General features: G+C 39.2%; 1 long non-coding RNA gene across 1 annotated transcript; it reads left to right on the top strand.

The window, feature by feature from the left end:
* The first annotated feature begins 72 nt into the window (after nucleotides 1-72).
* LOC112963273 lies at nucleotides 73-12,039 on the top strand. Its single transcript, XR_003252552.1, has 2 exons — nucleotides 73-358; nucleotides 3,721-12,039. It is a non-coding gene; the product is annotated as an uncharacterized LOC112963273 (long non-coding RNA).
* Nucleotides 12,040-12,435: the final 396 nt, after the last annotated feature.

Raw genomic sequence — 12,435 nt, 5'->3', positions numbered from 1 at the left:
CAACCCTCTCTTCCGGCAGTGCGACAGAGCGCCCGCCCGCCGCCCGGCCGCGCTTGGCGGCAGCCCGGGGCGGGGCAGGGCTGAGAGGGGGGCGGAGCGAGCTCGGGGGTGACGCGCGCCGTCAGTTAACCGCTGCCCCTCGGAAGCGCGCCTGTTCCTCGCCGCTGCTGGCAGCCCCGCCGAGCCCCCCGGAGGGGAGAGAGGCTGGCTGGCTGGCTAGGCGTGGAGGAGAGGCAGTGGCGCCGCCTCTCCGGCTCTGTTTGGCGGGGCTGCGCCTGTCACCTCGCCGCCAGAGGAGAGGTGGGTCGCGGTGCGGCCTCCCGCCCCTATATGAGCCTCTGCCGGCCGGAGCAGCTCGGTAGGAGTCAGCGGGATCGACCAGACCTTTCGTAGGGCACCTGCACTGAGACCCCCCCTCTGCCGTCCCGGGTTTGCCGTGTGTGTTAGTTTCCTTTTCTGCACACACTATTGATTACCTCCGTTTCAACCTCCGTTTCTCCTTTTGGTTTCAAGGGACAGAGTCCCGTTTACGTAGGCGTCGGATAGGCGTTGTGCCACTTCCAAAAAGTAGCTTCTGTCACCTGAAGGTTTCATGCTTATTTAACGCTGCTGCTTTTGAATCTCCGCTTACAGGATTTCGCTCAGTTTAGCGGGAGGGAACAGACCTACCGCTGCCGGGGAGGGGAGTGCGGGCGCCTCCCGGAGGAGGCTGCGTGCACGGGCGCCTTCCTCAGGCGGCCAGCGCAAGCCCCGCTGAGGGAAGCAGAGCCCATGCTGAAACAGTTGATGTTTTCGCGGGGGAGAAGGGGGGAAGGTCGCTGCCTAAGTTCTGGCATCTCTTACAGCTGCTTGAAAGACTTCTTGAGGGGGATAGGGAGGAGGCACAGCTTGAGGAGAAGCATTTTCTTGAGTCACTTCTGAAACTTTTAGCACTGATACCATACAGTACCATAATTAGGTATCCCAAACACAAGCAGAACTCAGCTGGGCTTCATGTGGTATAAACAGAACAAAGTTATTTCATGCCCAAAAAGCTAACAGTGGGATTTCTAGTCACTGACTGGACCTCCCTGAGATGCAGCAATACAAATACCTACCTTTCAAAAGCTTAATAAATTGCTGGAGAAGATAAAGCATTTAAACTTTTTGTATTTTATAGTAACATCATACATTGAGGAATATTCAGGCAATTCTTTATATCCACTTAAATGGTCAGTACTCATTATACTTAAGATCAGGTTAAGGAGTTCTGCTTAGGTTCAAGGATCCATTTGCATGGAGCACCATCGAACTGAGCTTTTATCTGTCTTCCTTAGTCAGTATTCATCACAGAACATGGAACTTAAGTCTCATCCAAACTATAATATTTTACTTCTAAGGTTTAGTATTTAGTAAGCAAAATTCTCCAAAAGGACAAAAACAGAAGCTATAGATTAAACAAGGTCATGCTTCTTAGATATTTTAAACAATAGAGATTTAAATTACTTTGATTAATGAGAGAGTTGAATGCTCAAATGAAACAATCAGTTCCTCTGTCTTTGAAGGGAATTTTGAATACTGAACATTAGTCATCAGTCATGTGAGGATTTAGACAAGCACTTAGCTTTATGCAATTTGAGTGATTAGTTCTATTCAACTGAACAGTACTGTGCAGAGCGTGCAAGATTTAGCACATCTCAAACCCCCAATTGTACAAAGCTTTAACATGAGATTTTTTTTTTTTTTAAGGCTAGTTTCCTAAGGAACAGTGTTTATGCAGTCATGCATGTCTATCATCCACTCCTTCCCCATCACTTGCGGGGAAGAGGGAATGGTGGCTAACTTGTTGGCCAATTTCAGCTGGGTTTCATGGAAGAATGGAGGCTTCAAAGTCTACATTTTTGGTGAAAATAGGAGACTAGATATAAGAAAGATCTTGTACTCACATAATGAAAGTAGTTGCAGGAGCTGAAATAGTAGCCATCGCAGAACCTATATTAGATGAAAAGAGAAAAAATACCTCCTAAATAACCCAATTAGACAAAAGGGTTCAGTGGAGACTCAGAATAAACCCAAAGATGATCCATTAGTAACTGAGTTTTGTTATGTGTTCAGGATGCTTTTAAAAGAAAAGAAAGCAAATCTCAGTCAGTTCCTTTTGCGGGTGTTATTTGAGATCTGCCAGTGAAGATCCATGTTTAAATACTAAGTACATCACTAAATAGGGTCTTTTCCAATGCTTGCTTATATAAAGCTTACCTTTTGTGTGCATGCATTCTTAGGACCTGCAGAATTCATCCTCATTCAGATATTAGTCTGCTGCACACATCTACCTAGAATTAAAAACATTCATCCTAGGAGAACCAGTTTACAAAATCAGTCGTGTGCCTAGCTATAGGTACACATACCTATCTTTCTGTTCTCTGGTAGCAAAATAGGAAAGTAACCATATATTGATAGCATAGCCTTGAAAATAAGGTTAAAGACTTTGTGCTGTTTGTTTCTTTGGCTTTCTAGCTTTTAAAAATAGGAATAGGAACTAAAAGGCATTTAACTTAGAAAGCTCATACTGCAGGAATTAGACTATAGGACAGGAGAGAGAATTAGATCCTAAATATCCCTGTATACAAGGAGAACCAAAAAGAAAAGAATGCTCCTGCTGACAACGGCCAGAAGATGGAAAAAAAGCTTCAAGTAGGAAGAGATACTGTACTCTTCAGAGAAACACAAACACCAACAATCTGCTTAATTCTATTGAGCACAGAGTACTTGATAATGTATTTCTAATTTCAAAAAGAGTAACAGAGCAAGAATCTCCAAACACAGCTACAGGCTCTTGTCTTCACTTCCTTTTCTGAAATAATTGTACCTGTGTAATGTAAGACACTTGTTTGGCAGCCTTTTTTACCTTACTTTGCACAAATGTGAAGAGATAGGTACATAGTATGCAAAATGGTGAATAGTCAGGCCCATAGAAATTAAGGTGTGTTTGCTGGTAAGGTACTCTTACCAGAAGAAGCATTTCTAGAGAAATGGTTTGAACCCATCTTGTCAAGGCATTTTTATTATTTCCTAACAGGAGAAAAAATATTTGAATTTGGCTTAACTCCTTGAAGTCCCTGATTTCACAGTGATTCTGAATTGTCCTAACAGATGATATGTTTAGTATCTTTATACCCACAAGTATTTTTCTACTACTAAATCTTTTAAATAGCAGTTTAGTGAGGTTTTCAGGAATTGAGAGTCTCAGTCTCTCACTTGCTGACCTCCTCTGCTTGGGCTGCTTTGACCTCATTGCAGGCTATAGTGTATGTTGCTGAGACCTGCTCTCCTCCCACGAACCAGGTGTGTTCATTTCTGCTCTGACAGTTTGCTGAAAAGAGCTGCCAGCAGAATATAGCAATGCAGGGGAATATAACTTGTCTCCAGTGGTCTCTCTACACTACTGAAGCCCAAATCCTGTGTAGGTAATGTGGCTCCAAGGGGAGGAGGAAAGGAAGGGAATGGCAGAGGTCGACCAAGCAGAGTCTTAGTGAGCTAGGCTGAGCCTTACATCTGTTTGGATGGCATTTGGAAATTTGCCAGCGTTGAGTCTAGGGAAAACTGCAGTACAAATACTTTGGTATCAATCAATTGTCCACCAATACTATTGGGACAAAGTAGCATAACTAGTGCATTTTAAATTCATGCTCTTGAATTACTTGAATGCTAATGGAGATTTTATTTGGTGTCCACATGCAGAGACACTCAGGAATCAAACCTATTGAAGATTTTCTCTTTTTTTCTGGGATTAGCAGACCCTGTATTCATATCCAAGTTACAGAGTTTGGCATTTAAAATAGTAAGTGGCTCGACTTTTCGGTGAAATCGTGATGTTGGTTCTCCACTTGGACTTTGTCATCTTTTATAAATTAGATTCACATGAAGTTCAAAAGGTAAACATTCCAGGAGAACAGCACTTTAGCTTCCACTTACACAGAAATATGTAACTACTGAGAGTTTAAGACAACAAAGAGTCAAGGTCAATATGTTAGTAAGGCCAGCTGTAATATGATTTTAAATTTCCTCCTATTTAAAAGAGAGGAAATACTCCCCATGGAAAATTAGTGAAAGAAATTTCTTTTATCTCTATCTTTCTCATGTAATATCTAAAATATTAATAGAAAGGTGAGAACTATGCCAAACTATGGTCAGTTATTCCTATATATGTTGTTATATAACATAAAAAAGATTGTTCTAAAAGTAAAAGGACATTTAGAGAAAATACCAAGAAATACTTCTTCAGCCTAGTCCATGATCCCATAAAAAGTTCAATGCCAGCTCTCAGTAGGTCACAGTTTGCTATTGAATTGTATATTGTAGGATTTTTTAGCAGAATGGATAATTTTAACCAGTGAAATATTTGTTGATATTTCATGCATGAGAAGTATTGAAATAAGCAAAACAAATTCCCCGAAGTTTTTACTTCAGACAGCAAAATCATCACTACAGGCCTCAGAAGGTTCCTGTTTTGTTCAGATTTATACATTTTGAAAATCAGTGGGCTCCTTCACTGAGCAGTATGAAATATTTCAGGAAAGAAGTTACTAATATGCTTTTTTATGGCAACTCTTAAGGTCTGTAAGAGCTGGGATAGCAGAACATAGTTCTCGTGTTATATTTTGCTATTGATGCATCTTTGATGATAAAGTGTAATTAGCTAATGGATCCCATTATTTCTGATGCTTCCTGTTCACAGATTGTATTCATCCAGGCAGCAGCTGAAGAGTTTTCTAAACTCAATTAGTGCAAGAATGCTGTGACCAATGGAAAAATGTTTGATGCATGCCAGAAAACAAATCTTCCCAGCTCTTGAAAATTTTGTTCTGAAAACAAATAAGGATCACACAAGATTTTCAGATTAATAAATAATCTTTTCTAAGGAAATATTTAAAGTCTAAAGCAAAATTTTTCATTTATTATCCTTCTCTAAGAAAGCTATATAACCTAAGTGCTGGAACATAAGGATATGGATTATCCTGCTTGCTGTGAATACCAACTCCCATTCACAGACTGTAAAGGTTTATGTCACATTGAAACTGAAGACACATGCCAACTGGTAATGTAGAAATTGATAAACGTATTCACAAGTACTCCAACTTATTGTATGCAAGTAATTTGTAATAAAGTAGATCACTCAGGACCCATTCTTAGCCTTACTACTTGGTAAAAATCACAGTTAATTTTTTTTACTTTAGTTTTGACTGAATAGGATAGCTCTTTCAGCCAATAGACAAAAGAAGTACAAACCCCCACCTTTGATCTAAACATATAGACAATCATTAAGGCAACATGAATTACTGCTTGTTGTTTTAGCAGTGTTACCTAATTTGTTACTAGAATCTGATAAAATGTTGTGACCCAAATTTACAACAGGCACCCTGTTTACAACAGGCTGGAAATGCATATATTCAATTAACATGGTTTAGCTGGAAAGTGTTTATTAGCTGCTCATTTTAGAATCTCTCCCTACATTAAAGGCAAAAATCTAAAATCAAGGCTTTAGACTTGGAATATGGCTTTATCTATATATGACCTCTGTTACAGTGAACAAGGCTTTAGTGAAATTTAGTTGACAGTAAATCAGAATTACTTTAAAGGCTTTTACTATATACCAACAGAAACTGTTCTGAAGTATGTGTGCGTGAGCTCATACACACTCTCACACTTTTAAATATCAACAGGAATTAAAGTTATAAGAAGCTGACTGGGAAGCAACCCAGTACCTCCAGGCTACACAAATAAGCTAACAAGTAAACAGAATTGCATACATGAAACAATTTATTTTTTTTAGAGCAGAGTTGCATCACAAAGCTTCCTGCTGTAGTCTGCTGCCCCTGGAGGCTGCTTCTCATTTTAGTTCCCTTTTTTAGAAACTAAACACAGCAGGGTCCAGTGGGATCCAGCTGCCCTCTCTCAGCTCTTCTGCAGGGAGAGGAACTGTCCTGGGTCTTAGCTTCCACAGGTCTGTTTGGATCCTTTCCACTTTTCAATGTGAAAGAAATTTGGGGAGGAGTGAATAGAAATGGAGACCTATTTTGGATACATTTCTTGCCCCAGCTGATTTAGCTATGTCCAGATTGCAAATACTGTTTAGCCCTCTATGATCTGTAGATCTGCATTTCCCTTTAAATCTCCCTTTTGATGTAATGCATACAAAAAACCTGCTATCTTCTAACATGACAAGCTGTGATTTCTACTACTGACTGCGTAAATAGACTATTAATTATGCACACACTTCATGTGCTGAAACATCAATCACTATTTAAAACAGAAAGAGGTAGGTTCTGTTAAGTTATATTAATCTCTACTTAGGTCATTTCTATTTCTGATTTTGAATCTGTTTGTTGTTTCAAGCGAAACATTTTCCATTGCCTGTGGTAAGAGGGCAGATAAGGCAGAAGTATCAAAGCTTATGAACTGTTGTATGCTTAGTGACCTACCAGGGAACTGAGATATTTTCTCCAGAAACTGGAGCAGTTGAACTCTAAAGGAGAACAAACCCTTCTGGCAAGGCATTGTAAGGGCTCCTGATGGAAAATCTTGTGTTTATGAAGCAAAGAGAGTGAGTTAGCAGAAATGTAGTGACTGTTCAGCTTTTAATACTAAGGAAAAATACTAACACATTTTTTTCACACAGGGCTAAATAGTGATAGGTTATCTGGACACTACATAATGCCAGGAATTTTGGAGTTGTCAAATGCAGTAAAGTCCCTGTCTGGTGTAGCGTTGTCCCAGTGGTTGTTACTTGTTACCAACTGTAGCCCTTGAACTGAGACAGAGGTCAGTCAGTCCCCAATATATTGTATGTTTATAGCTCATGTAGTTTAAAGTAGTCTGTCCACCCTACTAAAACACTTTGTTCAGGGACAGTCATGAAGAGCAGAGAAGTCTTAGAATTTGGTATCTCCTAATGGCTCTTCTGTAGTTCTCTCCTTAGCTGGTCCCAAGGGAATCCAGCCTGTAATATCTATCCACTGGTAGAATTACAAACAGTTCACAGAAACACAAACACATGCAGTATTACAACACACGTATTAAAATATATATGTGGGCCTGTGAATAACGCTCAGGAGACCATAAACTTTAGACAAACCAGATGGCTAGACAGCAAACCAGATGGTTTTATTTATGCAGATAAAGTTCACATTTAGTGAGGTATTTTGTTCTTCTGGAGAAGGTTTCACACACAAAGTAAAAGAATTATGTACATGGTAGATGATGATGGACTGGAACATTCATACAAATTTAAGGCTTATCAACTAGTTCATTGTCCTTGCAATAGAAATATAACTGTAATTACATCATCGGGATGCTCCTTGGCTGCTCTTGTACACGGTGTTGCTTCTTTTCATTTTTACTGCAGTAGCATCCAAAGGTTTTAGTGAGGATTATGACCAGTTTTTGTTACATGTTATAAAATTGCATAGGAAGTCACAATCCTTGTTCAGAAGAGTTTAGAGTCTGAGGAAGATAAGACATAGCACAGAAGCTGACCAATGATAGAAGAAAGTAAGAGGAAAACAATAGCCTCTTACTGAAAGAATTTTACGGGTTGCAACTGGGAATTATCTCTCTTTCTCCTTTTCTATGAAACAGATAGAAAGACAACTTTGACATTAGCAAAACTGACCTTCTCATCCTCTAAAGCTAAAGGAGTGCTACCTCAGCTTTAGTTCTGCTGTAAACCCAGAAAGTACATTTTTTCTTTACCATGAAGTAGATGCATAAAGCTGCTTCCTCAAAGCTTGTAGAAATCTCAGGGTCCCTTGACATGTCCTGTTTTGTAGATTTTCATTTATACTTACTCAGCTGTACTGCAGCCGCTTTACAAAACTATTGCCTATCTGGTGGAGGTCAGTTCTCTGACGGACTGGCAAGCAGAACAGACCATGTGTGAATGCCTGAGTATTTCAGTACAAAGTTCACAGCTTAGGTTAAAGACCTTACTAGCTCTACTGCTCACGCAGTAACCTCCAGCAGCACATCACAATGATCTATAATGTCTTAATTCAGCACAACTCTTCTGAGTGTCCTATTTTCATATGAGCTTTAGACCCCAGATTTTTATTTATTTTTATTTTGATGATTCTATCTATAGCTTCTTAGCATTTTTAGAAAACAGTACTTCCAGAATCTAATGTAGGTGTTGGATATGGTGACATATATATTGTGATTAGCAGGTTAAGATGCAAGAGGAATTGTTTTGGTGACATTCATAACATAGTTTAAATGATGCCTGAACTCTTTTCATCCATTCCCTATGAAGAATCATACCTAAATTGTAAACCCTTCTTCAACACAGATCCAGCATGGCCTCTTATTTACATGTAGATTCCATCAGAATTTCAGTTTTGCTGAAATTCTGTTTTATTGTATTCTTGCTCAGTGTTTGGTTTTATAAAAGTACTCTTTAAGAGTTAAGACTTCTCAGTAGAGCTATGGAGATTCAAAAAAAATACAGAGCAGATAAAAACATCTCTATTTTCACTGATAGCAAAAGTCTCAAGCTATTAAAAACCTTAGAAAGTCCATGATATTGCCTGGAAACTAGATATCATAGAAATGATGCATTGCATTGTATCTGTGAATCACAAGAAAAGGGAAATATGCATTTTTAAAAATCAAAATGACTTGTATCATTTTAAAGCAAGCAAAAACAAGGAAAAAGTATAATATCTCAATACAGGGAAAAATTGAAACGGAAAAAAAAAATCACTGAGCACAGCAACACAGAAATAGCAGTTCCCCTATAAACAAGGAGACCCGTATGCATTTCAAACTGTAAAACAAATTAAATGGGATTTTCCTCTAGTTACTGAATTTAGGGATTGAATTAGCACAGGCCCCTCTTGCAGTATGAGATATACATGCTTTGTACATAACCCTTCATGCAGTAATAGGTTTCTTAGACATTGTTTCACTTCCAGAGGTCAGGTGCTGCTGTAGGCTCCATGGGAATCCCTAAGTTTGGCACTTTTTCTTCACAAGGCATAAAAGTATGGTATATCAACCATATAGAATCAAACAAAGATATTATTCAGAACAATTAGCAATAGTCCTCCCACTGATGAGTGTTGCATGGAGTCTTACTTAGTAGAGGATATTGTCAAGGCAAGGTTGCGAGGTCTAGTCAAGTGGTGGAGTTGGAAGAGAAATATAAGTATTGAAATACAAACTATGGCGATTGTATACTGCACAGAAGTCAGTAGTTACCTGAGAAATGAACCCCAGGAAAAGAATTATGGTTATATTTTCAAAAGTGCTTAAGACTTATCTGATATTTAGGTGTCTAACTCCCAATGGAATACAAAAATCATGTCCTTAAGTAAATTAGAAACCCGAGTTCCATTTGCAGAATGGCATAGATTCTTAGTCTAATTGAAAGTTAATTAGATTAGACTTTTTAAAGTATCTGTAACTTGAAAATAGGACTTATGTTCATTATCACTGAAGATCTTGGAACATTTACTTTATATCCAGCATGCCGTCTGTATCAAGTGGAGTAGCCCTCTCAGTTCTAGCAAATCCATGATTTGGTAGGGCCTGAAAGCAAATAGGTCAGGTATCTCACAGATACATCAGGGCTGTGACTTGGAACAAATAACAGTAGAGTATTAAGGACTGAAAGAATGTATTCCATTTGATTTAAAGATACTTTTATATGTGATACTCTGAATTACTGTTCTTATATAAATGTTTTTTCTTTTTTTCCTTTTTTTTTTGGAGACTGGAATTAAAAGCTATTCAGGTTTGTTTATTGTGCAGTTTTCAGTCATTTATTTTAAGAGGTAAAGTATTCTAACAAAAAAGCCCCATATAATTCCATTCTATGGCCAATGATATTTTGCCTTTCAGGCTTTATTAAAAATCCTCTTGAAGCACAGAAATAGATAAGCCATCAACATAACTCTTCACAATTTTCCATTGTCCTAAAAATCAGAGTTTAATGACAGTTATGTATTTTTGTGATGTCATAGGGTTGATATCAGAACACAGAGCTGATATCAATATTTTATAACCACAGACAGCATCAGATTTCAAAAGTGTTGGAATTTATTTTTAATGTATTTGCCAGTTATCCCTTCTTAATTAAAAAGTAATAGAACTCTTGAGATTTTCCACGTGGTATTTATTTTTAAAACATCATGCATACAGTTTTTTTAAGCATGTTTCAATAACATACTAAAATTCAATATATTGATTCACCATTTTGTACAGTTAGTTGTGTCTCCTGTGAAATGGACAGGATATTTGCCTTTCGACAGCAAAAGGGTTGAAACACTTTTTGTGGAAAAAGGAAGAAAAGACCATCTTGCCTCTGTGTGCTCTCAGTCTGTGCATGCCTGAATTTCCTTTATGCAGCTATCTAGTCCTCTGAATACAGAGACTCAAGCAAACAGAGCAGCAGCGATGACTGAACACATGCAGAACCCTTGCGTTCAGCACCATCGAGGCCGTTTTCAGAAGCTGCACAGCCCCGTCAGCCTTCCAGATTTAATTTTAATTCAGCGCCTTTATTGATGGCTTGCAAAATGTGCCCATTTGGAAACTCTAGCAACGGAAATCTTGTTTTCTATAAAGCAGTGTCAGTCCAAACCTCTCTGTTTAGACTTGCCAACCCACCTTATATCGAGAGTCTCTGGTTCCCTTGTTTAAGCTGTTAAAATATCTGCTTCGCTGACATTTCAAATTTTGATGGCATCTCTCCCTAAGCAGTGAGGTGACAACTGTTGGAGGGGTAGCTCGAGTCTAAACAATGTAGCTCTGCTCTGAACAATATATTTACTTGTTCTTTCCCAAATATCAAAAAGATACTTTGCAGTTCTGAGTAAGTAATCCAGAAATTCATTTTCTTTGTGCTATTCCTGCATTAGCTTTCAAGGGGAAAGAGTAGGCAGAGGTCTTGCATCTTTGCAGTACCAGCTCATGTCGTTTGAACTAGACGATAAGGACCAACTCATGATTTCACATATGGCTCTTGCATAACTATCTAGTAGTGATTATACCTCCAGTCCCTTCTAATTTGAGCTAGATTTTAAATCAGTTTATCTAAATTGAATGTCTCCATGTTCTTTAGCAGTCCTATTCAGCACTTCCCACTCTTTAGCTTAAAAATGAACTATTTTAGATTCCTTTTAAAGTCATTTTAAATTCTAATAAAATTAGAGGTAACTTCCAACTAAATCATTATGCCATGTTTGTGGAAAGCACAATCTAATAGGATGAAGTGAAACCATTGAAACAGCCTGAATGCTGGGGAAATTATATTCCAAGTCTGACCTTTGCAACTTCTGTCATCTAGCCAGGATCCTATAGATGTATTTACTCCTGAAGTGCTTGTCGAATGCAAAATAACCAAAAACCAGAGTAGGATGTTGTTTTTAACCAACAATCTCATCAGCTCTTTCCCACTCTGCAAATGTAGTCCTTCCACCTCTCCCCTTGCTGCTATTCCTTCTGCTCACTCCTTCTTTCTTATTCCTTATGGCTTTGTCTCTTGGTAGTTTGTGGGAGTGTGGTGACAGCGTGGGAAGCGGCTGGGTGCTGATGTGAGCGCGCATGGGCAGTCAGGGCCGCAGCGGGAGCGGGGGGATAGGGCGCAGGCATACATAGCTGTGCCTTCATTTGGGATAGGGAGGTGGGAAGCATGCTGGGTCCGTACCGCTGCAAGCTGGAAAAGGGGTGAAGCCTCGGATGCAGCAAGCAACCAGGCAGGTCTGGGGTCCATCCAGAGGCAGGGCCAGCTCAGACTGGGACCGAGGGCCAGGCTGGGCTGCGGCGCTGCCCTGCACCCATGGGTGCCGGGAAGGCACCAGGCCTGGCTGTGCACCACCAAAAAGGCTTTTTGGTGCCCTCCAGGACCCGAAAGACTTGTAACAAAAGCTCATTGTGCTGCTCGTGAATCTTACAAAACGCCGCAGCATTTCAAAGTCTTCGTAAAGATTGTAAGTAAATTAGAGTTTGGTACAATGTTCAGATGCTTTTAATAAATTACGTTCCACATTTGTGTTTTCATCATTCTTATTGCTCCAGTAGAGTGTTTTACAATTTTTTTATTTTTTTTTGCAAGTGTGAATTTCTTTTCGATTTGTCCATTCTCATGAAAATCCTGCAAAGCCTGGATACCACCTACCTATCAACAGAAATACATACTGCCTTAAATCGCTGGCATTTTAGTACAAAAATATTGTGAACTGACTAACTTTTTGTGAGCTTTGGTCCTTCTGAACTCTCTTATGACTCCTCTGGTAGTTACATCTGACAGTTTGAGAAACACTGTTATAGCCAATATTTTATGTTGTCAGCAGTCTGCTTTGCTCATTAAAAAATATTAACCTGAAAGTAATCTGGCAGCTTTCTTGAAAATGAATCCACTTTACTGAGACGCCTACCGGTGCCTAGATAATTACAGCG

The sequence above is a fragment of the Apteryx rowi genome, unplaced genomic scaffold (assembly GCF_003343035.1).
Source record: "Apteryx rowi isolate R43461 unplaced genomic scaffold, aptRow1 scaffold_166, whole genome shotgun sequence".
In the NCBI taxonomy this organism is placed as follows: domain Eukaryota; kingdom Metazoa; phylum Chordata; class Aves; order Apterygiformes; family Apterygidae; genus Apteryx; species Apteryx rowi.
This window is presented reverse-complemented; position numbering and strand designations above follow the sequence as displayed.